Source organism: Emys orbicularis, chromosome 4, assembly GCF_028017835.1.
Source record: "Emys orbicularis isolate rEmyOrb1 chromosome 4, rEmyOrb1.hap1, whole genome shotgun sequence".
Taxonomy (NCBI): Eukaryota; Metazoa; Chordata; order Testudines; family Emydidae; genus Emys; species Emys orbicularis.
The window spans coordinates 152590583-152617663 of NC_088686.1; the positions used below are offsets into that span (position 1 = coordinate 152590583).

General features: G+C 50.8%; 1 pseudogene; it reads right to left on the minus strand.

Annotated features, from left to right (window-relative positions):
- LOC135878748 (glycine N-acyltransferase-like protein 3) overlaps positions 1 to 13181 on the minus strand; it is a 34417-nt pseudogene extending 21236 nt beyond the window's left edge.
- Positions 13182 to 27081: the final 13900 nt, after the last annotated feature.

A 27081-nucleotide genomic window follows, 5' to 3' on the forward strand; every position in this document is an offset into this window, starting at 1 on the left:
CACCCGTGTCCTAAAGGTTCGGTCGATTACGCCCCTACTCACTATGGGGTCCACTTTCCCGGGGTGCTCCTGCAGCCGGTCCCTCACCTCCCTCTGAGATCACCACTGCCCAGAGGGATATGGCCACAAAGCTAAGCAAGCAACAATATAGAAAGCTTAAAAAGGCAAAGCATAGGAGTTTGGCGTACTTCTTGTTCTTATTAAGATTAGAAACCCTCTCAGTTGTTTACCTCTAGTCCTCGGGCCACTCAGTTCTTGAGTCAGTGGTGGTTTCCTTTATATCCCAGAGAGATCACCTAGCCTATTCAGCCTCTGTTCCTGCCTGAAGAATCTCCTGTCATCCGAAACTTGTTTTTATTCTGGGCTGGCACTCTAAAAGTGTTTAACTGCCAGACGGATGTCCCAGTAATTTCACCGAGGCTGTTCCAAGGAAACCGTTGGGTCTAAGACCTCGTGTACACACCACAAAACAGACAGTCCCCTATGCCCCCCCTAGCTTATAGCCTAAGGAAACAATGATAGAGAGAGCGCAGCATGATGCAAGAATTTAAACAGACAAGATACAGAACGGACACACACAAAACAAACAGGCGTCAGGCAAATGAGTCTAACCTTAAAAGGTTCGGATCACAGCGCGTTCTCACCTGAACCTAGAGCCTATGGGCAGCTCCTTACCGAATCCCAAATAGAGACAAGGGTCTCTTACTTGGCGCCTGGGATCAGAGTGGGAGCGGTCCACGGTCCTCCGGTCCGGTGGGACGTCGAGTGATCCCGGACGAGCCCCCAAATTGTCGTGGAAAGAATCACCCACGCAGTGATTTTAGTTCACAGACTCAGAGCCTGAGGCCTTTATTGCAATACATACCAACGCATTGGGGTGCAGTTTTTCAAACTGGCACCCCTAGCAACAGCTCACAGGCTGCTTTTATTCCATTAAACCACAAGCAGGGTACAAACAATACGTCATGAATTAAATCATTGGGGGCAAATCACAAGCTGAGCAAGGGTTGAGCACGAGCTTTGGGGACAAATCACAAGCTGGGCAAGGGTTGAGCATGAGCTGATCACGAGCTAGGAAGCAGGGGTTGGGGTCAATCTTCTCACCCCCCTCCCTACCCTCTGACTTAATTTCCGAGGAGTGGGTGTTTGTTTGGGTAGAAGGGCGCTTGGTGGTTTCTGCAGGGGTGGTGCTCGGCCCTAGCTTGGGTACATTTCTCAAGACTTGGACTATGTCATTTTCCGGGGGATTTCAGCAAAGGCTTAAGGGGGGGGGGTTTCCAGGGGAGCTTAAAGGAGAGCTATCATTGGTTAAATTGCAGATAGCTGGACTTGGAAAATATTGCAAATAGTTATAACAGCAAGGATGATTAACTCTCTGCAAAACAATTTACAAATCACAAGCATCTTACGTTATTTCCGTAGCTTCTTACGTTATTTCCGTAGCTTGCGGTTATCATATTTCATCAGTTATGAACATATTTCATTAGTACTGCTGCAGGGGGGGGTTTATTCTCCCATTCCCTCCTCTGGACATGACCCTTGACCGAGTTTGGCAGAAAACTGTGCAGTTTAGTCTAGTTTAAGCTTTAGGCCTGCCCTACTCTGTGCAAAGGCCATCAGCATAACAGATCTCTGTTGGAGGGTTTATTTTGGGGCCTTCAGATTCAAAGCTCTGGCTATCAAAAAGAAAGCCCACCCCCTCTATTTCCCCACACGTTCAAACTGATAAAACCCTAATGGGCAGATGAAGGCTGTCTTCTCCTTATCTTCTTCACCCAGAGGGATCTGGTAGTATCCACTCCGAAGATCCAACACAGAGAACCACTGGCTTCCTAGCAAACAGTCTAAGGCATCTTGGACTCGGGGCATTGTGTACTGGTCAACCACAGTACGGCGGTTTAGGGTGCGGTAGTCAATACACATCCGGATTTTCCCATTCTTTTTACGGACCACCACAATGGGTGAGACGTATGGGCTGCGGGACTCTGTAATGCCATTCGCAGCCAGCTCCTGAAGATGTCGCACATCTTCCATCTCGGAGAGGGCAATCCTCCTAGATCTCTCCCTGAAAGGTCGAGAGTCATGTAGTCTGATGTTGTGCTCTACTCCTTTTGCACATCGCACATCCCACTCATGCAATGAGAACACCTTGGATCTTTCACAAAGTTTCCTCCTCAGGCGATCTTTCCACTCCTCGGACAACGGTGAATCTCCAAAGTCAAACTTTGCCGGGTCTATTGTCGGAACTTGAGTCTCACACTGGGGTTTTACAATTGATTCAGGCTCGAAGAGGTCTGCTATCTTTTGTCCTTGCTTCACAACAACATCTCGACTTGTTTCATTAGCAATCAGTATAGTCACCTTTTCCTGGGCTTCAGCAGGTAGGGTTATGACTCCACTGGGGACCAGCACTCCTTCCGGGAGCTCTCCTTCAACTGGCTGCTCTACCATTGCTAATGCCCCTTTACTGCCTTTCAGCCGGGTACTCATGACAAGCACTTCCTGCTCTGTCCTTGCAGGCACTACTAAGGGGGTTGTGCCCATGTACTTCAGCGCCCCAATCGGTAGCTCAGATGTCTCCTTTTTAGCACCCTCAATCTTCCTATAGGCTTCAGCACAAAGCGTATGGATCATCAAGGTATTCAGGTACTGGTCCCCAGCCCGTCGTCTGCAGTAATCCGCGAGCACCTTGAAGAGACTGGAGTTGGTCCCTATCAGCACAGACACATCAGAGGTCCCTTTAGGGTCAGGGCATATTAATGCAGCTGTGTCCACCTCTTCTCTTACCCCAGCAACCTCCTCTGGGAATTCCAGGTGCACTATGACATATCCTGCAGGCCTGGGTGGTCCCCGTCCCCGGACTCTCTGGCAGCTACTGGATCTCTCCCAACTGATCCTCAGCTTTCCATACACTAAGGAGGGGTTTTCTTCATTATGGCACTTGCCAGCACTGTGTCCATCCTGACCACATCGGTAGCAGAAGAATTGTCCTTTCCCCCTTCGCCCAGGTGGGATGGTGGCTCTAAATGCTGACTTCTCCATCGCCACAGTCAGAGGCACCTTATTCCTGGAAGTCTTAGCTCGGTCAATGGTGCTTTGCAGTTCAGCTATCCATTCTGTCAGGGCCTGCATTTGTTGGGCAAGTTCCTCTGTGGTGCTCACCATCAGTACACTGGCCGTTTGCAGTGGTGTTGTGCCGGCTGGCTCCAATGTTTGGGCTTCCCAAAACTCGCTGGCAGCCTGCCTTTCTTCCTCTTCTCTGACCTCCTTTATCAGCTGGGAATAACTTGGGGGATGTTCCCGTTGTTCTCTTAGCCGGAGATGGAGTAGAATCGGGTTCTGATACTGAGCTCCTCTTACAATTTGAGCCAGTCTGGTCTGATCCATCTGTTCAGCAGTCACTGCTCCCCTCATGACAGCTCTCTGAAGCAGTCTCTCCAGCCTCTGTATATAGGCTGAAATCTTCTCGCCAATTTGCTGTCGGGAATTAAGGAACTTACAGTAACTGTCTTCAGGGCCCTCTACGCTCCCAAAGGTATGATCAAGGGCCTCTAGGCAGTCCTTCACACTGACCCCAGGGTCAATGAGCTGCAGGGTGTGAATCACATCTAATGCTGGGCCACTAAGGCTCTCTATTAGACATCTTCGCTTTTCTGCATCGGGTACTGCCCACTCCCGCAGCATTTCAGTGGTATGCTCCAACCAGGGTTCAAACTCCTCTGCCCCAGCAAATAATCTTAACTCACGACAAGAGTTTAACATAGCCTGGGACAGCACAACCTTTTCCAATATTTGCCCCAGTGCTTTTGCCCAATCATTGGCTGAGGCTGCGGCCCCTGAGCTAGAGGCTGCAGGGCCGGGGCCCAACAAACCTGACATATTAGCCATTATACAAACAGTAATTTCCTCAAAATATAACCACAATTGTTTCCCAATGCAGTGGAACACTCAACAGGTGCTTGCGAGGGGTACTGACCCAGGGAATCCCGGACGAGCCCCCAAAAGTAACCACAGCAGCCAAAGTAACCACTTTCAGTTGCTGTTGTTCCATGCCCGGCGAGTGGGTGTGCCTATGCAAACAAGATCAGCCCCTGGAGTTCTTTTCCACACTCGCCATAATTCACCACCAGATGTCAGGGTAGAGCTCATCCTGACTCTGCTTACACAGATATATGTTGGGGAAATAATACAGCGGGGCGCAGACTATCCAATAAGTTCTTGGACTGCATTGCAGACAACTTTTTATTTCAGAAGGTTGAAAAAGTTACTAGGGGGGAAGCTGTTCTAGACTTGATTTTAACAATAGGGAGGAACTCGTTGAGAATTTGAAAGTAGAAGGTAGCTTGGGTGAAAGTGATCATGAAATCATAGAGTTTGCAATTCTAAGGAAGGGTAGAAGGGAGTACAGCAAAATAGAGACAATGGATTTCAGGAAGGCAGATTTTGGTCAGCTCAGAGAGCTGATAGGTAAGGTCCCATGGGAATCAAGACTGAGGGGAAAAACAACTGAGGAGAGTTGGCAGTTTTTCAAAGGGACACTATTAAGGACCCAAAAGCAAGCTATTCCGCTGGGTAGGAAATATAGAAAATGTGGCGAAAGACCACCTTGGCTTAACCACGAGATTTTGCATGATCTAAAAAATAAAAAGGAGTCATATAAAAAATGGAAACTAGGACAGATTACAAAGGATGAATATAGACAAACAACACAGGAATGCAGGGGCAAGATTAGAAAGGCAAAGGCACAAAATGAGCTCAAACTAGCTACAGGAATAAAGGGGAACAAGAAGACTTTTTATCAATACATTAGAAGCAAGAGGAAGACCAAGGACAGGGTAGGCCCACTGCTCAGTGAGGAGGGAGAAACAGTAACAGGAAACTTGGAAATGGCAGAGATGTTTAATGACTTCTTTGTTTCGGTCTTCATGGAGAAGTCTGAAGGAATGCCTAACATAGTGAATGCTAATGGGAAGGGGGTAGGTTTAGAAGATAAAATAAAAAAAGAACAAGTTAAAAATCACTTAGAAAAGTTAGATGCCTGCAAGTCAGCAGGGCCTGATGAAATGCATCCTAGAATACTCAAGGAGCTAATAGAAGAGGTATCTGAGCTTCTAGCTACTATCTTTGGAAAATCATGGGAGACAGGAGAGATTCCAGAAGACTGGAAAAGGGCAAATATAGTGCCCATCTATAAAAAGGGAAATAAAAACAACCCAGGAAACTACAGACCAGTTAGTTTAACTTCTGTGCCAGGGAAGATAATGGAGCAAGTAATTAAGGAAATCATCTGCAAACACTTGGAAGGTGGTAAGGTGATAGGGAATAACCAGCATGGATTTGTAAAGAACAAATCATGTCAAACCAATCTGATCGCTTTCTTTGATAGGATAACGAGTCTTGTGGATAAGGGAGAAGCGGTGGATGTGGTATACCTAGACTTTAGTAAGGCATTTGATATGGTCTCGCATGATATTCTTATCAATAAACTAGGCAAATACAACTTAGATGGGGCTACTATGATGTGGGTGCATAAGTGGTTGGAAAACTGTTCCCAGAGAGTAATTATCAGTGGTTCACAGTCATGCTGGAAGGGCATAACAAGTGGGGTGCCGCAGGGATCTGTTCTGGGTCCGGTTCTGTTCAGTATCGTCAATGATTTAGATAATGGTATAGAGTGCAAATATTTAGATAAGAATGTGCGAGTTTCTAGTCCAAGTTTAATGTTAAATGCTTGTTTCAGTGTTGTTTGCGCTCCCAATCTCCATTTTGAATTTCACGTGGTGCCAGCAACCTGCCATTACTGGCTACATGCGGCTGCCTGCGGCTTGCAATACATTTTGCTTTGGGTAATAAATTGGAAATCCCTCCCATTCCTAGATTAATAACAGATGTGCCGCCAGAAACTGACCAGGCTCAGGGGCGACCTCTGCCTCTTGTGTTTCTGATGCTGGTTCCGCGGTGGGCAGCCCCTCTGGGGGGGGGGCATCAGAAAGCCCCTCCGAGTAGGGAACCAGGATGTGCCACCTCATCCAGCGCTTGAGGGGCACATTATAGGTAACGTTATAAGATTCTGCTGTGTGATGTTTGTGATGTTATCTGATTAAAATATAACCAGATAGATCATTGTTGCAACCACTGTTATATATTTGCAAAAAATCTTGTACAAAATGTGGCATGTAAGATGTCTATGAAAAGGTTATGATTTGCTGAATATGATTATGCTATCTGTATGCACGTATCATTTTTGTATTTGAAGTTATGAGTATTGGCTCTATACCTGGATTTCAACTGTTTGCTCCTGGGGTAACACCCACAAGGTATTTAGTCTGCACATCTTGGAGGGACTATTCAAATTAAGGTTTCAGAGTAGCAGCCGTGTTAGTCTGTATCCACAAAAAGAACAGGAGTCCTTGTGGCATCTTAGAAGCTAACAAATTTATTTGAGCATAAGCTTTCGTGGGCTACAGCCCGCTTCATCAGATGCATAGAATGGAACATATAGTAAGAAGATATATATACATACAGAGAACATGACAAAGTGGAAGTAGCCATACCAACTGTAAGAGGCTAATTAATTAAGATGAGCTATTATCAGCAGGAGAAAAAAAACCTTTTGTAGTGATAAACAAGACGGTCCTTTTTAGACAGTTGACAAGACGGTGTGAGGATACTTAGCATGGGGAAATAGATTCAATATGTGTAATGACCCATATTAAGTGGCTCATCAAGAAACACTTAACCGACAGTTGACCATGGGAGACCATGTACACTGAATGTACTGTCCTGCAGATGTGCTGTCTGGGGTATAGGTAATGATTTCCTGCTGTGCCTAATCAACATTCTGCCTGGACATGTGACTTGCCCATATCATTCCATACCCCATCTTTTACCTGTAATTTTCTACTAGCTGTGCTGAGGGCTTTGTTTGAAACAATGTTCCACATGGCAGAAGCTATAAAAGGCCCTGGAAACACCTCCATTTTGCCTCTTTCAAGTTTGCAGATGACACTAAACTGGGAGGAATGGTAGATACGCTGGAAGATAGGGATAGGTTACAGAGGGACCTACACAAATTAGAGGATTGGGCCAAAAGAAATCTAATGAGGTTCAACAAGGACAAGTACAGAGTCCTGCACTTAGGATGGAAGAATCCCATACACTGCTACAGACTAGGGACCGAGTGGCTAGGCAGCAGTTCTGCAGAAAAGGACCTAGGGGCTACAGTGGATGGGAAGCTGGATATGAGTCAACAGTGTGCCCTTGTTGCCAAGAAGGCTAACGGCATTTTGGGCTGTATAAGTATGAGCATGGCCAGCATATTGAGGGATGTGATCGTTGCTGTAGGAAGCACGTGAGGCAGATTTGGTAAACATAGTGTGAAGGGGCTATTCAAGTAATTGGGAGTACTTAACTAAAAATGGACTTTGAGAGATGCCAATCCTCATCTGACCTTTCCTGGGAATGTTCAAACTAACATGTAAACAATGGTGTCGGCCTGCAAAAAGCTGAATCATTCATAGACAGGTGACTTGCCCAGGTGGCTAGAGACCCCATTCTGTGGCTGTGATGTGGCACAAGAGAAAGACTATATAAGGCCCTGGAAGCCCCTCCATTTTGTCTTCAGCTGGCTCAAGAGGTAGCCTCTCCACCCCAAAGAGATGCCTGAAAGAAACTGGGAAAAAATGACAGTAACTATGGGGCTGGGAGTGATTGTTGGACCCAGATTAGGAAGGAGTCTAGTCTGTCAAAGAAGCTTATTGGAACATCTCTGAGGGTGAGATTTACCTGCATTTAGTTTCCTACTGCATTAGGCTTGGATCTCTGTGCTTTGTTTTATTTTGCTAGGTAACTTACTTCGTTCTGTCTGTTATTGCTTGGAACCACTTAAATCCTACTTTCTGTATTTAATTAAATCACTTTTTACTTATTAAGTAATCCAGAGCAAGTAATTAATTCCTGGGGAGCAAACAGCTGTGCATATCTTTCTATCAGTGTGATAGAGGGCAGACAATTTATGAGTTTACCCTGTATAAGCTTTATACAGAGTAAAACGGATTCATTTGGAGTTTGGATCCCATGGGGAACTGGGTGTCTGGGTGCTAGAGACAGGAACACTTCTTAAGCTCTTTTCAGTTAAGTCTGCAGCTTTGGGGCACGTGGTTCAGACCCTGGGTTTGTGTTGGAGCAGACTGGCATGTCTGGCTCAACAAGACAGGATTCTGGAGTCCCAAGCTGGCAGGGAAAACGGGCTCAGAGGTAGTCTCAGCACATCAGGTGGCAGTCCCAAGGGCGTCTCTGTGACTGAACCCATCACAGTTCATCTAGGATTGCCAACCCTCCAGGAATTAAAGATTAATCTTTTATGTCATGTGATGAAACTTCCAGGAATACGTCCAACCACAACTGGCAAATCTAGGCCCAGTTCTGAAAGATTGCTCGAGTTTCTAGTCCAAGTTTAATATTAAATTCTTGTTTCAGTGTTGTTTGCGCTCCCAATCTCCATTTTGAATTCCAGGTGGTGCCAGCAACCTGCCATTACTGGCTACATGCGGCTGCCTGCAGCTTGCAATACATTCTGCTTTGGGTAATAAATTGGAAATCCCTCCCATTCCTAGATTAATAACAGATGTGCCACCAGAAACTGACCAGGCTCAGGGGCGACCTCTGCCTCTTGTGTTTCTGATGCTGGTTCCGCGGTGGGCAGCCCCTGGGGGGGGGCATCAGAAAACCCCTCCGAGTAGAGACCCAGGATGTGCTGCAGCTGCTCCGGCAGCAAAGCTGCCTTGGAGACCACAGTGAGCCCGAGAATCACTTTGGCCGCCTCATCCAGCGCTTGCTGTCTCCCCACTGGCCCTGTGCTTGGTTCAGGGGTGAGAAGGTCGCTGTCCAGGCTGGCGCAGCTGTTGTGAAGCGCTGGGGGTGCAGCACAGCCAGTAGTGTAGCTAGTGGGGTGCAGGGGAAGCAGCCGCTTCCCCTCAGCACATTTCCCAAAAGCGGCGCCTGCTGGGCAGACGCTGGGGGCAGCACGGCCGGAGGAGCCATGGGGGGGGCGGCAGGCGCGGCCGGAGGAGCGAGGGGGATGGCTCCTCGGCCATCGCGCCCCACACGGCCCCAACATCGCCGCAGGTGCAGCCATCTCCTGCGGCGGCTCAGGGCTCGGCAGCCAAGCGCTCCCCGCCCCGAGCCGGAGCCGGGATCCCCCCGCGGCGTGGGGCCGGGATCGGCCGGGGACAGGCGGCGGTGCAGGACAGCCGGGCCGGCGCTGGGGGCAGCACGGCTGGAGGAGCCATGGGGCGGGGGGCGGCAGGCGCGGCCGGAGGAGCGAGGGGGCCGGCTCGGCCATCGCGCCCCACGCGGCCCCAACATCGCCGCAGGTGCAGCCACCTCCTGCGGCGGCTCAGGGCTCGGCAGCCAAGCGCTCCCCGCCCCAAGCCGGAGCCGGAGCCGGAGCCGGAGCCAGAGCCGGGATCCGCCCGCAGCGCGGGGCCGGGATCGGCCGGGGACAGGTGGCGGCGCAGGACAGAAGGTGAGCGGCGGGGGTCTGGTGCCTTGCACTAGGGAGACCCTTCTGGGCAAGGGGCTCCCCGGGACCGGGGCCGGGCCCGCAGGGCAGGGGCGCAGGCCGCACTGTCTGGACGGGGGGCCCTGGCGCGGCGCAGGAGCCTGGAGCCCAGGGCGGGGGGGACAGGACCCCGCAGGTGGGGCCGGGCGGCGCAGCTCGGCGGGGGACACCTGCAGAGCGGGCTGGGCAGGAGAGACTCTCCCGGGACCGCGGGGGGATGGGGGTATCCACACCCCCGGGAAGCCCGCAGGAGTCCTGAGCCGAGCCCCGGGGTTAATCTGGGGGGGAAATGGGAGGAGCCAAGGGGGGGCATGGCCAGAGGTGGAGCCAAGGGGGGGGTTGCCTTTTTTATGTTTGCTCCCCCTACACTTAGACCCTGGCTACTCCACTGAGCACAGCACCCAGCACCTGGTCAAACTCCTCGTAAAAAGGGGCAAGCTCCGAGCGGGGTGGTTCCCATCCCTGGCTTTCTGGCATCTGCTCCCTGCAATGATCACCGGTCTCCACTTGGCCCAGACAGTAAACAAAGTGCTGCCTCCAGGGATGTTCAGGATTTTCAATATTGATTGAGTTAGCTCTGAGACCCACCTCGCCTCAAGTGACATGTCTCCCTTTAACAGTTGTTCAACCCAGTATTCTACATAGCTTGTAAACTGTTTCCCGTACAAACATCTTGCAATAACCATAATGGTCAGCGAGCTTGAAATCTAGTTCTTAGCTCTTGGCAGACCAGTGTGACAAACTGTACCCCAATGTTCACCACTTTTACAAGACTATGATAAATTTTGTACAAAGTATGCGTTGTGAGGTATCATAGGAAAACTCATAATTTGCTGATAATTATTGTCACGGTAAAATATGTGTGGCAACATTGTAGGTAAAGTTATAAGATTCTGCTGTATGATGTTTGTGATGTTATCTGATTAAAATATGACCATATAGATCATTGTTGCAACCACTGTTACATATTTGCAACAAATCTTGTACAAAATGTGGCATGTAAGATGTCTATGAAAAGGTTATGATTTGCTGAATATGATGATGCTATCTGTATGCATGTATCATTTTGTATTTGAAGTTATGAGTATTGGCTCTATACCTGGATTTCAACTGTTTCCTCCTGGGGTAACACCCACAAGGTATTTAGCCTGCACATCCTGGAGGGACTATTCAAATTAAGGTTTCAGAGTAGCAGCCGTGTTAGTCTGTATCCGCAAAAACAACAGGAGTCCTTGTGGCACCTTAGAGACTAACAAATTTATTTGAGCATAAGCTTTCATGGGCTACAGTCCACGTCATCAGATACATATAATGGAACATATAGTAAGAAAATATATATACATACAGAGAACATGAAAAAGTGGAAGTAGCCATACCAACTGTAAGAGGCTAATTAATTAAGATGAGCTATTATCAGCAGGAGAAAAAAAAACGTTTGTAATGATTATCAAGATGGCCCATTTTAGACAGTTGACAAGACGGTGTGAGGATACTTAACATGGGGAAATAGATTCAATATGTGTAATGACCTATATTAAGTGGCTCATCAAGAAACACTTAACTGACAATGGACCATGGGAGACCATGTACACTGAATGGACTGTCCTGCAAAGGTGCTGTCTGGGGTATAGGTAATGATTTCCTGCTGTGACTAAGCAAAATTATGCCTGGACACGTGACTTGCCCATGTGATCCCAAACCCCATCTTTTACCTGTAATTTTCTACTAGCTGTGCTGAGGGCTTTGTTTGAAACAATGGGTTTCCCTCCACATGGCAGAAGCTATAAAAGGCCCTGGAAACACCTCCATTTTGCCTCTTTCCAGCTCAAACCTCTGGACTAAGGACTTGTACTAATGGAACATTCTAACCAAGGGACTGAGGTCCTTCCAATGATTTGGAAGTAACCAGAGACTTATCAAGCCAGCAGTTTATTCCATCACTGATACAAGCCTGAACCAAGAACTTTGCACTTATTGTACTTATTTGATTCCTTGAACCAATTTTAACTCTCACCTTTTTCTTTCTTTCTTTCTTTCTTTCTTTCTTTCTTTCTTTCTTTCTTTCTTTCTTTCTTTCTTTCTTTGAATATACCTTTAGATTTCAGATACTAAAGGACTGGCAACACTGTGATTTTTGAGTAAGATCTGAGTTGTATATTGACCTGGGCATGGTCCTTTGGATCAGAAGAACCTGTTATTAGATTAAATTGGCTTTAAAGAACCACTCATCTATAAGTCTAGTGTTTTTGGTGGCGATACAAGGACTGGAATGCTTAAGGAAACTGCTGTTCTGACTGCTTGTTAGCCAGTGTGGTGAAATAGCAATTTACTTTTGTTGCTGGTTTGGTATATCTCATGAGAGAATAGCCACCAGCTTTGGGGCATATCAGCTCTATTTTTCAGCAGTTGGTCCTGAATTTGGTATTCTCAGTTGTGACCCACGAAGGCTCAGTTACCATGTTGCTAAGGCATATTTCAAATCTGGGGAAGCAGCCCAAATCAGTTCCTCAGAGCAAACAGGGAAATTGACATGTCAGTCAGGTGTCAACAAAATCAACTGGACTATATCACTTAGTTAAGCGGCCATTCTTTGACAGGAAGAAGGATGTGAGCGAGAAATTTACATCTTGGCAAACAGACTCGCTGTTGCCTGAACCCCAGCTAGAGGTAATTCTCAAAGAGGAGCTAAAGGTGTAAAAATGAGGAACAGATGCCCCAAATCACCTCTCTCTCTCTCCTCATCTCTACTCACGGCATCAATAACGTTTGAAAGACAAAGGAAGCATCACTGAACTGGGGGAGTCGTCCTGGCTGAAAGAATCCAGCCAGACAGTCGTGAATACACGGCGAGAGAAATCCATTTGCTTTAAGTTCACTTAGCTTGTAAAGTTAGGTATTAGTTTGCATTTTATCTTTTATTTCTTTGTAACCGATTCTGACTTTTATGCCTCATTACTTGTAATCACTTAAAATCTCTCTCTCTCTCTGTGTAGTTAATAAACTTGTTTTGTTGTTTTATCTAAGCCAGTGTGTTTGGATTGAAGTGTTTGGGACCCTCCACTTGAGATAACAAGATTTGTGCATGTCATTTTCTAGTAATGAAATGATGGACTTTCTATGAGCTTGTATTGTCCAGAAGGAGAGAGCTGGCCAATACAAAATGCATATTTCTGGAGACAAGTCTAGGACTGGGAATTTGCTAGTGTCACTCTGCAATATAATTCAGGAGTGGCTGGCTAGAAGCACTCATATATTCAGCTGGGAGTGATTTTGCATGCGAGAAGCCGTGTGTGAACAGGCCAGGAGTGGCTGCTCTCACAATGAAGCAATGTAAAAGGCTCCCCAAATTGGAGAGCTGAGGGGACACAGCTGTCCATCGGTCCAGATTGTACCCTGAGGAATGTACCAATCACACACGACCCCATCAGTGTAATAGTGAGAAAATGGTTGTTGGACATGTAACGTACCTGCCTGGGCGCGTTTGGGCACATCAGTGTCCCGTCGCCTCCTGATATTGATGCCCTAGGCCTAGCCACTGGCTATTCCGAATGCATCTGCTTTGGGCCCTCTTGCCTGGATAGCGCGTCTGCCCCCATGACATGTTGAGTCTCCATCTCATGCCTTTGGAGGGCTGTACTCCAGCGTACCAACCAAGAGTTGGTGCCTTTGGTTCTGTGTAGCCACGCTAAAGGGGGGCAGTCAGTCAGTACCCAGCGCCTCTGGTTGAATGGGTAGGGTCCTAGCTCTCGGACAACCCACAGTTGCTGAGCATTCATGTTCTATAACGGCATCATTCCATTCACTTGGAGTCCGTTTTCTGCTCAGAAAGGCATGGGATGCTGCTCGGTGCCCTCCCCTGCTGGCATCATCAGCGCTCCCAAGCCTGTGTTGGATGCGTCAGTGCACAATTCAAACACCTGGCCAGAGTCCGGCTTCGCCTTCCCTGACAGAATTTGTTTTACATCTTCAATGCCCCATCCTGCACTTTGACACCTTTACACTTAGACCTGCATTCTACCTCTTCCACACCATTCCCATGTGATCCTTATGCTCTGGCAAGGAATTGCTGAAGACTGCAATATCCTCCATGTAGGCACGAGCTAAGTCCTGTCACCCAGCCACTTGATTCGCAAGCGTTTGAAAGGTGGCTCCAGCATTCATTAGCCCAAATGGTAATACTTTAAGCTCAGAAAGTCCCAAATTGGTTAGGAAGGCACATTTTTTTCTGCATATCACTGTTCTAAGACGATGTGCCAGTATCTCTTTGCTAAATCCAGGCTGTTCGAGTCTCTGTCAGAGCCCCACCTCCTCCTGCACTGTGATTCAGGGTCTCTTGATTGAGATAATCATAACCCACCACGTCTGTAGCCACCCTCTGGCAAGGGCACTCTTTGTCACGGACCTACAGGGTCTGGTCTATGCTCCAGCCTGTAATCAGTCCCCTGGGAGCAACCTCTTTAGCGTGTGTGCTGAGCCGCAGAGACCCACACAGTCCCACAGGGGCAGACCTGTGGCCTCGTCAACTCTGAAACTGGGCCTTCGGCACCAGCGACCCCTGTCTCCCTGCAGCAAATCCAGCCAAAGCCAGACTCCTGCAGGAGACTTGTACTGGGCCCCTTCAGGCCGTGATGCTCCCAGTGAGGATCTGCAGCTGTAGGGATATAAAAGAAGGTACTAACAGTGAGTCCCCCAAGTGACAGTGACCCCCTCATAATTTGTCCCCCACACTTTAAAATCCAACAGTTTCACCGAGTACAAAAATCTCTTGTGTCTTCTGTTAAAACTTGTAAGCTGCTGTCTGTAGAAACCATTGATTATATCTATCCTGTGAAAGATACTTTATTACTATGTAAAACTTACAAACAAGTTAATTGACTTTGTTCTTGAAGTAATTGATAAATGTAAACAAACACTATAAGCTGTTAAGTGACTTTCACTTCATTCAACGGCTCCTAGGACAGACCCCCACCCTCTGTGATTAAAGGGCCGGGAGTCTCAAATGAGTTAGCACACACCCCAAAAGTGGTGGAGACAGTAAATTAAAATATGGTTAAGATAGGGAATGTATGTTGATGAATGCTTGATGTACATAAATGGTTAGGGAGGTGCTAGCCTAGAAAGGGAGTATCCATCGGCCAAAGAATGTGTCAAGTAGGACCACCAGACAACCCCCTGAGGGTAAACTGGGATCCACCCCATCGCCTGGAAGGATGAGAAACACAAACTTTGGACAGTGTGGAGCCACCAGGAATGTGCCACTTTGGACAGGAATGTGCCATCTGCTGATTGAGTCAGCAACAGCAGGATGAAACAGCTCCCATAGACTAACATAGGAATTAATTCCTATAAGAATGGACTCTAAAGTCTGATGACTTTGAGTCTCTGGTTCTGCTGCCAACCTCCAGGAGCATCAGGTGCACCTGACACAGACTCGGCTCCATCCTCATGACCAAGATACCTGGCCAGTAACTTGGCATGAGCAACTTCTAGGCTGGTAACTATAACACCTATACAGAACTTGAGTGAATGATTGTGTGAATGAACCTCTCTCTCTCTCTCTCTCTCTCTATATATATATATATATATATATATATATATTTGTGTGTGTGTGTGTATAAGAAATAAGTAGTCAAACAACGTTGTTTACTTTTATCTTTTGCTTTATCAGTATATTTACAATAAATGTGGCATCTTTGCCTTATCCCTCTTAATAAGATCCTGCTGGTTTTTATTCTATTGGTATAACACAGCGACAGCGGGCAGCCTGTGCAAAACAAGGCTGAGTCACCTGGCTGCAGGAGGTGAGCATCCTTACGTCAGTGCAGAGAGACAGGGGCTCGGCCAGCATTCAGTCCCCCCGGTGTGAGGGGTCCACCCAGCCGAGGTGCTGTCTCCATCTGTCAGTCCCATAGCAGAGCTGCTGTGTCTCTGTGAGCCACGGTCTTATCACCCCTCTTGTCTCCTCTCGGTCCGTTGTCCTACCCCAGCAAATACATGCTGGGTTCACACGGTCAGCCTGCTGGTGCTTCCGCTTCGTCTTGATTGGTCAGTCCTTGGGGTTCCCATTGTCCTCTCGGCTCCTCCATTGATGTGGGTCAGTTTCCGCCAGTCTGGTAACGCCCATGCACACCTCCCCAGACTGGTCCGTGACACACACAGCTCATGTCTCCTGCTCAGCCCCAGGAGCAGCATTTGAACCCTTCTGCAGCCACTGGGGAGCGGCACCAAAGTGGTAAGTACCGAGTCATGCACACAGTTCATTAAACTATTACAGTTTCCACTTGTCAGCCCCCGATACATGACCAAGGAGTGGGAGACCCGGGGCCATGGGTGCTGCAGCATTTGGCTGCTCAGGGAACTAGGATGTGGCTTTGCTTATTAGGGGCTGGGCTTGTACCACCCCTCCCAACCTTGGGCCATAGAGGAGCTGTCACCAGGCAGGGACCGGCACCATGCAGGAGCTGTCACCAGGCAGGGACGGGCACCATGCAGGATTCTGCTGCCTCTCTGAACTGTACAAACAAGGTTGTTAGAGGGCGTCTTTTTTTACTCACTTACTTCCCTGGTTCTTCTCGCATGAACAGAGAGCAATAATACCCGAAGTTTGAAGGTGCAAACAATTCAATGTTTATTGGGGTGAACTTTTAGCTAGAAATGATTTTAATTTTTTTCTCAGTGTCCCCCTTCCCAGCTCTGACACCACAGAGCCTTGCCTGTGGCCCTGTTCCCATTCCCTATTCCCATTCCCTCCCTTAGCAAAACATTATTCCAATTCCCCCCCATTCTCTGTTTCTATCCCCCCCTTACTTCCTGATTGACTGCAGAATATAAAAACTTGAGTTCTGCTTAGCCATACCTTAACCAATTATTTTAATGAAATTTAACTGACCAATTTTAACATATTGTAACATGATTATTTAACCAATGTGACAAAGTTCCTCCTCTATCTTGGTGGGTCCTGCGCTTATTGGCAGATTTTCTTGCCTCAGAGATTCACCATGTGGGTTGGGGAACAGCCCAGAGACCTTCCCCTCTGGAAGAACCCACAGTCCAGGTCAATTGGGAGGTTTCGGGGGGAACCCGGGCCCACCCTCTACTCTGGGTTCCAGCCCAGGGCCCTGTGGACTGCAGCTGTCTAAAGTGCCTCCTGTAACAGCTGCATGACAGCTACAACTCCCTGGGCTACTTCCCCATGGCCTCCTCCAAACACCTTCCTTAGGGTATGTCTACACTACGAGAGTACTTCGATTTTAGTTAATTCGACTATGTGGAATCGATATTACAAAGTCGAACGTGTGTGTCCACACTAAGGACAGTAATTCGACTTTGTGAGACTTTGTGAGTCCACACTAACGGGGCAAGCGTCAACATTGGAAGCGGTGCACTGTGGGCAGCTATCCCACAGTTCCCGCAGTCCCCGCTGCCCATTGGATTTCTGGGTCGAGCCCCAAATGCCTTCTGGGTAAAAAAATGTGTCGAGGGTGCTTTTGGGCGCCTGTCGTCATCCGTCCGTCACTCCCACCCTCCCTCCCTCCCTGAAAGCGCCGGCGGGAAATCAGTTCGCGCACTTTTCTGATTACTGACAGCGCGGACGCCACAGCAGTGCGAGCATGGATCCCGCTGCGACCATCACTGCAGTTGTGGCAGTTCTCAACGCCTCGCAGCTTCTCATCCACCTTTACCAGAGGCAGCTGCAGATAAATCATGAGAGGAGGCTATGGCACCACCGTGACGACATGAAGTCGGACACTAGCTCCGACCTCTCAGAAAACATGAGACCCAGCGCCCAGGACATCTCGCTGTCACTGGGTCTTGTGGATACTGTTGAACGGCGATTCTGGGCCCGTGAAACAAGCACGGACTGGTGGGACCGCATAGTGCTGCAGGTCTGGGATGAATCCCAGTGGCTGCGCAACTTTCGCATGCGGAAGGGGACTTGCCTCGAACTGTGTGAGTTGCTGTCCCCTGCCCTGAAGCGAAAGGACACCCGGATGCGGGCAGCCCTGACTGTCCAGAAGCGAGTGGCCATAGCCCTCTGGAAGCTTGCAACGCCAGACAGCTACCGGTCCGTCGCTAACCACTTTGGTGTGGGCAAGTCTACCGTGGGGGTTGCTGTCATGCAAGTAGCCAAGGCAATCGTCAAGCTACTGCTATCAAAGGTAGTGACCCTGGGAAACGTGGAGCTCATCATAGATGGCTTTGCCGAGATGGGATTCCCAAACTGCGGTGGGGCTATAGATGGGACTCACATCCCTATCCTGGGACCGGACCACCAGGCCAGCCAGTACATCAACCGAAAGGGATACTTTTCCATGGTGCTGCAAGCACTGGTGGACCATCGGGGACGTTTTACTAATATCAACGTTGGATGGCCTGGCAAGGTTCATGACGCTCGGGTTTTCAGGAACTCTGGTCTGTTTAGACGGCTGCAGGAAGGTCTTTACTTCCCGGACCACAAAGTAACTGTTGGGGATGTGGAGATGCCTACAGTCATCCTCGGGGACCCTGCATACCCGCTAATGCCCTGGCTCATGAAGCCCTACACTGGCGCATTGGACTCAGGGAAAGAACTATTCAACTACCGGCTCAGCAAGTGCAGAATGGTGGTGGAGTGTGCTTTTGGCCGTCTCAAGGGGAGATGGAGAAGCTTACTCACTCGCTGTGATCTCAGCGAGACCAATATCCCCATTGTGATAGCTGCTTGCTGTGTGCTCCACAATCTGTGTGAGAGCAAGGGGGAGACCTTTATGGTGGGGTGGGAGGTTGAGGCAAATAGCCTGGCTTCTGATTACGCCCAGCCAGACAGCCAGGCGATTAGAAGATCCCAGCGGGATGCGCTGTGCATCAGGGAGGCTTTGAAAGCCAGGTTCCTGACTGAGCAGGGTCTCCAGTGACTGTTTAGTTTGTGGACACAGATGCTGAACCTGCCCCCGTTTCTTTACCCAGTTACTGTTGACTATCCTTCCAAGTTACATACCCCCTTCACCACCTTCCCAACAAATAAAATCTGTTCCGTTTTGTTAATGAACAAGGTTCTCTTTCTTACTGTTTTCGCGGGAATGTTTTAAACCGGGGACGCAGACTGTGGCGGGGGGCGGGTTTAGTGTTCTGATGCAAATGATGATTCTAAACTCCGGGAATGTCAGGCTCCGCAGTGCTGGATTGGTTGTTTCAACGCAGCCTGCCAGCAGTCCTGGGCGGGACTGCGTGTATGTGTCGGCCAAGTGACTTTCTGGCAGGGGGCGGAGGGTAACAGACCCCCTGCTGCGTGGCTCTGTGATCCAGGATAAGGACCGCGGCATAAGATCTCTAACTGCCCTCCCCCACCACAAAGTCACAGATCAACCCCCTCGCACCCCAGAACATGAAAACCGCCTCCCAGACTGACCAGGGTAACTGGTGACTGCACTGTGTATGTGTCCTGATGCTGGACCTGCCCCCGCCTCTGTAGTCTGCTAAAGGTGACTGTCCAGTCCAAGTAACAAACCCCTTCCCCCCCTTCAGACAGAATCCCCTCTAAAAGACACTCTCAGAAACAGTACTTAACAGAAACAGATGTTTTATTATGAACCGCACATGAAAAGGGGGGGGAGGAAACTTGGACGTGGGCTAGTGTGAGATGGGTAGGAAAGGACTTTTCAAACTTTGTGGAACGAGAGCCTTCCATTGCTGCAGCAGTGTGCAGGGGCTGACTGAAAGTTTTAACGGCCCTTGCCGCCCCTCCTTCTTTGGACTTTTGGTGAGGGGGGTGTGGGACTTGGTGGCGGGGGAGGGCGGTTAGAGATAGACAGCAGCAGGGCTCTGTCCTCCTGCCTCCGGTCTTGCAGAACATCCACTAGGCGCCGGAGCGTCTCCGTTTGCTCCCTCATTAGTCCAAGCAGGGTTTGAGTAGCCTGCTGGTCCTCCTGGCGCCACCTCTCCTCCCGTTCCATGACTGCTCTGTGCATTTGTGACAAGTTCTCCCTCCACTGTGTCGTCTGGGCTGCCTGCTCTCGTGAGCAGTCCATAAGTTCATAAAACATGTCTTCACGCGTCTTCCTCTTCCTTCTCCTAATCTGCGCTAGCCTCTGGGAGTGTGATGCCAGGCTGGGTTGGGAGACAGTCGCAGATGTGTCTGTTGGAATTGGAAAAAGGGAGTGAATTCCTGAGACAGATAAATGAAGTTGCTAACAAAGAACATAGTCTTTCTCTGTGAACAACACCATGCACTGCACCTTTCACATGCGCACTCAGGACAAGGTCGAATTTTCGGCCCTCGCCTTCAGTGCCTGGGGTCTTGCAGTTGCGATCAGAGAAGCATTGCAGGACACCTCTACTTTTGTTGCAGGAAAACATGGTAAGCCGTAGACTTGTGGCAGCTTAAAAATGTAATAGTAGCACTGGGCTCCTTTCGCACTGAATGCAAGGCCACTCTCTGCTGGCAGCAATCAGTGAAGCATGAGCTCTGCCCCTGTCCCACCACCTCGCGGCAGTCCCCGGGAAAGATCCCTGTATGCTGCCCCTCTGCCGCCTCCACCGCGTGGCTGTACAGCAGTCCCAATACTAACATTCCCCTCCCTAATTTAAAGCAGGGCGTCATGTGCGATATAACTCTGATGAGGATCTCGGAGAGCGAGAGGGGAAGGATGCTTCGGGAGACCATGCAGAGGCCAGGGCCGTATGCCGCCATGCTGTGCCGTGCCATGATCCCGGACTACTTAATGGACTCATGGCGTGGGAACGTGTGTTACCACGGTGGACCGAACAAGATCGCCCTGCCCCGGAACCTGATGCGCATGCTTGAGCGGTACCTCCAGGAGAGCTATGCCGAGCTATCCCAGGAGGACTCTCTGTCCATTCCCGGGCACATTGACCGTCTTTTCCTTTAAGTGCAGTAGAAGGGACTACAGAGTGGAGCGTCCTGTGGTGGCCTAATCATGAATATCCGGACATTATTTGATTTATTATAAATAGTTAGGACTAAATAGTTGACTAAGCCAAAGAAATCATGAACACCAAATTGCTGATCTAGTTAATATTCCTGTTTTGTTATAAATAAAAGTTTCTATGTTTAAATGAGTGAATGAAAAGCCCATTCTTAACAATATAAATATTCCAGTTATGTTAAAATGAAATGTTTAGATGTTTAAAGCACTCACTGCTTGATCCTTCCCCTGATTCGGTGTCCGGGGTAACGGCTGTGGACGGTTGGTAGGGGATCTCGGTAAGGGTGATGAAGAGCTCCTGGCTGTCGGGGAAATCAGCGGTGCAAGCGCTGTCGACTGCCTCGTCCTCCTCATCTCCTTCCTCATCTTCCCCGTCCGCTAACATTTCCGACGAGGAACCGGCCGTGGACAATATCCCATCCTCAGAGTCCACGGTCAGTGGTGGGGTAGTGGTGGCGGCCGCACCTAGGATGGAATGCAGTGCCTCGTAGAAACGTGATGTGTGGGGCTGGGATCCGGAGCATCGGTTTGCCTCTTTGGTTTTTTGGTAGCCTTGTCTCAGCTCCTTGATTTTCACGCGGCACTGCGTTGCATCCCGGCTGTATCCTCTCTCTGCCATGGCTTTAGAGATCTTCTCGTAGATCTTTGCATTCCTTCTTTTGGAGCGCAGCTCTGAAAGCACGGACTCATCGCCCCACACAGCGATGAGATCCAAGACTTCCCGATCAGTCCATGCTGGGGCCCTCTTTCTATTAGATTGCACGGCCATCTCTGGTGGAGAGCTCTGCATCGTTGCCAGTGCTGCTGAGCTCTCCACGCTGTCCAAACAGAAAATGAGAGTCAAACTGCCCAGACAGGAAAAGGAATTCAAATTTTCCCGGGGCTTTTCCTGTGTGGCTGGTCAGAGCATCCGAGCTCGAAGTGCTGTCCAGAGCGTCAACAGAGTGGTGCACTGTGGGATAGCTCCCGGAGCTATTACCGTCGATTCCCATCCACACCTAGCCTAATTCGATATTGCCATTTCGAATTTAGCACTACTCCTCTCGTTTTCGAGGAGTACAGAAGTCGAATTTAAGAGAGCTCTATGTCGAACTAAATAGCTTCGTGGTGTGGACGGGTGCAGGGTTAATTCGATGTAACGGCGCTAAATTCGACATAAACTCCTAGTGTAGACCAGGCCTGAGTCTTACCACAGGACCTTCCTCCTGGTGTCTGATAACGCTTGTGCTCCTCGGTCCTCCAGCAGCACACCCTCTCACTCTCAGCTCCTTGCACCTCTTGCTCCCAGCTCCTCACACTCGCACCACAAACTGAAGTGAGCTCCTTTTAAAACCCAGGTGCCCTGATTAGCCTGCCTTAATTGATTCTAGAAGCTTCTTCTTAATTGGCTCCAGGTGTCCTAATTAGCCTGCCTGCCTTAACTGGTTCTAGCAGGTTCCTGATTACTCTAGTGCAGCCCCTTCTCTGGTCACTCAGGGAACAGAAAACTACTCATCCAGTGACCAGTATATTTGCCCTCTACCAGACTCCTGTACCCCACTGGTCTGGGTCTGTCACACCAGTTATATCCCACCACCTTAATTGGTTTACACCCAACAAAATTAATTATACAGAAGACAGAAACAATCACAGAACCAAACGGAGATTACACAGACAAATAATAGGGAAGTGATAGAACAACACAGAAATGAGGATTTCACACCCCAGCTATTGATGAGTTCTTGTCAGACAGGATGCTATCAAACTAAGTGTTTTTTAAATCTTCTAGGCTCTTCCCTTTCTCTGGAGGTGAAAAATTGGATCACCTTTTTAACAGCCCAAAACTGCCTTATTTCAGTGTGACTGGTGAGGACGTGACCGTTTGCTTCCCAGCTTATGGCTGCCTTTGCTGTTTAGCCAAAGGCCTTAGCCTAAGAACAGGGCCTCAGACTGTCATGGTGAGAGAAGGCCCAGACACAGGCAGACTGTGATTTTGATTCTTGTTTTGTTCCTCTATAACTAGCTAAGTGATAAGAATACACCTACATTCTTAAAGTCTAGGCCTTTGCTTACAGGCCTGAATATCTATATCCTAATACTCCACCCCTTTTTTTTCTTTTTCTTTTGGGATCCTTCTGCCCAGGTATCCCTGGAAAAGCATAGGACATATGGCAACACATTTTTTGTTAGGGCCAGGCATTAAGGTGGAAGGTGTTGATATTTTATTTGTTTTACTGCCTCTTTGTGTAGTATAGTGCCCTGCACCTTCTGTCCTACGGGCGTACCACATCCGTTTTAATTAGTGTTTCAGACTTCCCATTATAGCGGGCCCAAGAAGGTTGGATTCCGATTGCTTGTCCCGGCCGGGGAGCCTGTCCTAGCAGCGGCCGCAACCCACGTGGGGACAGTTTGGGTTTCAGGCCCTGGCGGAGCCCAGCGTGCAGACTCGGTGCGGGGAATCGGGGCAGAGGCAGCCCCCTGTGTCTGGGGATGGAGGGGCCGGGCTGTGGCAGGGTGCGGGGTCTCCTTGTTCAATGCGTTTCCCTCCCTCTCTAGGTCTCCACCATGAGCGAGATGAAGAGCTACTCACAGGCTGTCACTGGAGTGCGTGTGTAACCCCTACTCTCCTCTCAGGTCTGGGGGGGGGGGTAGCCCCACAGAAGTGCTCTGGGATGGGAGTGGCCAGTTTGAGGGAACCATGGGGTGTGAGGTTGGTGCGCTTACGTGAGTCTAAATCACTAGCTGGTGCTGCATGGTGGGTGAGCTCTCCACCCTCTCGTGCACCTTGGCCTGGCCCCGCCCCGCCCCTGGTGCTCTGCCCAGCTGGCCTCCTCCCCTTGGGCATGTTGTGCCCACTGCCCTACCCGTCCAGCCCATATCTGTCCTGAGCCTGATCTCTCTGGTGACCTGGGAAGAGAAGGACAAAGACCTCCTTGCCCAGGAGAAAGTCAGTGAGTGCCAGTGAGATCCCTCTCTGGGCAGGGCCCCGCTGAGACACCCTCCCTCTCCATTCCCTGTGCTCCTGTGGCTGGGGGGCTCCGTGCGGGGCTGCGGAGCCAGCGCCCCGCCCTGCTAACTGTGGCCCATCTCTCGTGCCTGCAGTTCTTTGCCAGTATGCTGACGTACCCCTTTGTGTTCGTCTCCAACTGTGGGTGAGTGCCCCGCACGCCGTCCCGAGCCAACTGCAGCCTCCCCCTGCAACACAAGGGCGTCTGCCCCACCTCTGAGGAGCAGGGAACGCAGCGGCTCCTGTTCAGGAAGCAGGGAGATGCAGCATCTCCCCCCCACATCCTATAGGGTTTGCTCTGGGATGACGATGTTCCGGCCTCTAAGGGGCTAGGTAGAAACCCTTCAGAGGGGGAGCGGAGCTGCTGTCATTGGCTGCTGATGTGGAATGTGAACAGCTGGCACCGGCAGGCGAGAGCGCTCTGCCCTGCCCAGACATGGCACCGGGTGGGCGGCCGGGGACGCTGAAGGCTGGCACATTCAGATAAAAGGAGGTGGCTTTTCCCCCAATGTGTGAGGGGCCTGTGGAACTCACTGCCACAGGAGGGAGCTGAGGGGGGTTCAAAGAGGGACTGGACCGTTTGAGGGAGAGCACGGTTAGCCAGAGTTGAGGGGTGCTGAACCTGCTTTGGGCTAGAGCCCGTCCCCCAGGGCTCGTCTACACAGGGAAGCTAAGCTGGAGCGGTGAGTGAAAGTGGCAAAAGCCTCCATGTGGCCACGGTCAGACTGGGATATCGGCGCATACACGGGTCTGGGAAGGGAAAGGAGCCGAGCCAGGGAGAGGCACCGTCTCCCAGGGTAGCTGCAGCCCTGCTGGGGCTGGCGCTGGGAACAAATCACCCCCCACCCGCAGTCACCCCCGGTGAAACACCTCTGGGGCTAGCAACTGGGCGGCAGGGTGGGATGGGGGGGACAGATCATCCCCTCCCTGCTGCAGCTGGCAGAGCCGCGATCCTGGGCTCCGGCCCCATCTGTCCCCCCTCCCAGCCTGACATGGAGCTAGTCCTGGCTGTGCTCGCAGCTCGCCCCCTGCACCCTCCCGCAGGCTCCTGTGGCTCCCCTCTTCCTCAGACGCTTGGCAGCCTCTTGGGCTCCCTGGCCCTGCAGTGCCTCCCGTCCCATGGCACGCTTGGCAGGAGCAAAATCACAGGTTGCAGCCTCCCAGAATAGACCCGGGCCTGTTCGGGTGTGACAGCCGGTCCCTGCCCGCCCTGCAGTACAGCTGGGACTTGGTGGGGTGGGGGGGGAGTTCTGCCCTCCTGAATCAGCCCTCCCCACCCCCTCGGGAGTATTGCCCTTGGCCATCTCACTAGGGAGCATCAGCTCTGTCCCCAGGAGAAAGGCTGCTCCCCTGGTGCCCGACTGCCCCGCTGTAGTGTTGGGGGCAGGGGCAGGAAGTTCTGGCCATGGGGGAAAGGACAGGGGGCAGCTGGGGATCCTGGGACCTGACTGAGCTGCCTGGCTCAGGCCCCGTTAAAGCGACGTAGCCCAGAAGGGCTCAGACAGGAAGTGGTGCTGGGGAGGCCAGGGAGGTTCTGGGAACAGGCTACGGTGGCCGGCTCACTGCTACTTCCTCCCCCCTCTCCTCTCTTGCAGGCTGGCTGGTGGCCTCCCCCCCTACGCACCCAACTACTCCTCTTGGTTAGACTGCTGGAGCCAGCTGCTCAAGGAGGTGGTCAAAAAAGCAAACAGGATGTTAGGAATCATTAAAAAGAGAATAAGACGGAGAATATATTATTGCCCTTATATAAGTCGATGGTACATCCACATCTTGAATACTGCGTACAGATGTGGTCTCCCCATCTCAAAAAAGATATACAGGCACTAGAAAAGGGTTTAAAAGAGAACTGGATAAGTTCATGGAGGTTAAGTCCATTAATGGCTATTGGCCAGGATGGGTAAGGAATGGTGTGCCTAGACTCTGTTTGTCAGAGGGTGGAGATGGATGGCAGGAGAGAGATCACTTGATCATTACCTGTTAGGTTCACTCCCTCTGGGGCACCTGGCATTGGCCACTGTCGGTAGACAGGATACTGGGCTAGATGGACCTTTGGTCTGACCCAGTACGGCCATTCTTATGTTCTTATGAGTAACATGCCAGCCTCGCCCCAGCCCCATAGCGCAGCGACGCCGTGTGTGGGGCAGTCGTGCCTGGCACTCATCTCAGGGTGGGGGTTATAAAAGGGCTGGGAAGCGCTGGCCCTGTGTGTGGGTAGGAGGCTGGTGTTGCGGAAGGGCTAGGCAGACTGGGGCCTGGGTGACAGGCAGAGGGAAGCTGCCCAGGGCAGGGTAGGGCAGGGCAGGGCACCCTGAAAGCCGTCTCCTATCCTCTCCGTGCAGGGGAACATGAGCTGAGGCAAGAGCCTGTTTTTCCGGAAGGTGCCTGCGGGGAAGCTGTACGTGTGGGAGGAGAAGCGGTTCCGCTGAGGCCGGAGCTGGGCCAGCGGCTGGGCCAGATGCACGGAATGATGGGAGAGTGGTGATTTCTATACAGTTTTTAAAATAATGATTCAATCTTGGGAAATGGAGACTGTGTGCAAGTCTGAGAGTCAAAGTTATGGGGCAACGCAGGCTGGCTGGCTGGGGGTGGGGGCACTGCTCTGGGGGGAGAGCTCCCTGTCCGGCGGGGGAGGGTGCTGTGCCCTGGTGGGACTGTGCCCTGGCTGGGGGCAGGGCTGGCTCTACCCCGGGTCTGCCTGCAGATGTGCCCCCCCTTCTCTGCTGTCGGTTCTGGCTGTGAAGGAGACACCCCACACTGGCCGGGTGCCCCCGGCTGGGACCCACAGCGCTGCTCCCGGTCGTGGCTCCCCAGGATCAGTGCTAGGCCCCAGCTTTTAAACCACTCCTTGGAGGAACTCTGTGACGTGCCAGCCCCCCAAGGGGTCTCTCTTCCTCCAGGGTCGAGCACACGGCTCCAGCCCCCCTGCTTCACCACATGTCACACTGAGCCAGACCCCTGGAGAGACCTGGCTGCCCTTTGGGGACCAGTGTCCCCAGTCAGTGTTTGCAGTGACATCCCAAAGCCTTTTCCACACAGCACTCGGTTTATTGGTCCCCGGGAACCCGGCCTGGGAGGTCCCTGGCGCAGCAGAGAGAAGTGAAGGTGAAGACACAGGCCAGGGCCCCGCCCAGTCAAGCTGCTGAAGAGCCAAACATGGATCCTGTCTCCATCTCTTTCAGTCCTAGCTGGGAGCTCCTGAGTCCCACCGAACGCCAGCTCCTCTTCTTTGTGGAGCCTCCGTTGATCTGGGTTGGTTTTGATCCTGAACACCCAGTTCCTGCCCCTCAGCCATGTGACACTCCCCCTCCTGTCCCTGCTCTGCCCCAGGAGAGGCTTTTTAACCTTTTGGCACTCACTGGGCAGACATGCAAAGTACAGAAGGAAACGGAGGCACACAGGCATCAAAACTAATACAGAAAATTCTCTCTTTGTCCCACCCCCTGAGAGGAAGGGGATGCGTGTCCCTGGGGCCTGCAAGGAGCCGGAGTGCCCCACCCCCTCTCCACACGGCTACTGACCTACCAGCAAGTGGGAGGAGAACCTTCCATGTCTGCTGTGGGGGGGGTCCCCTCCCCCCAACCCCACAGCTCCCTGGGGCTGCAGCTGGG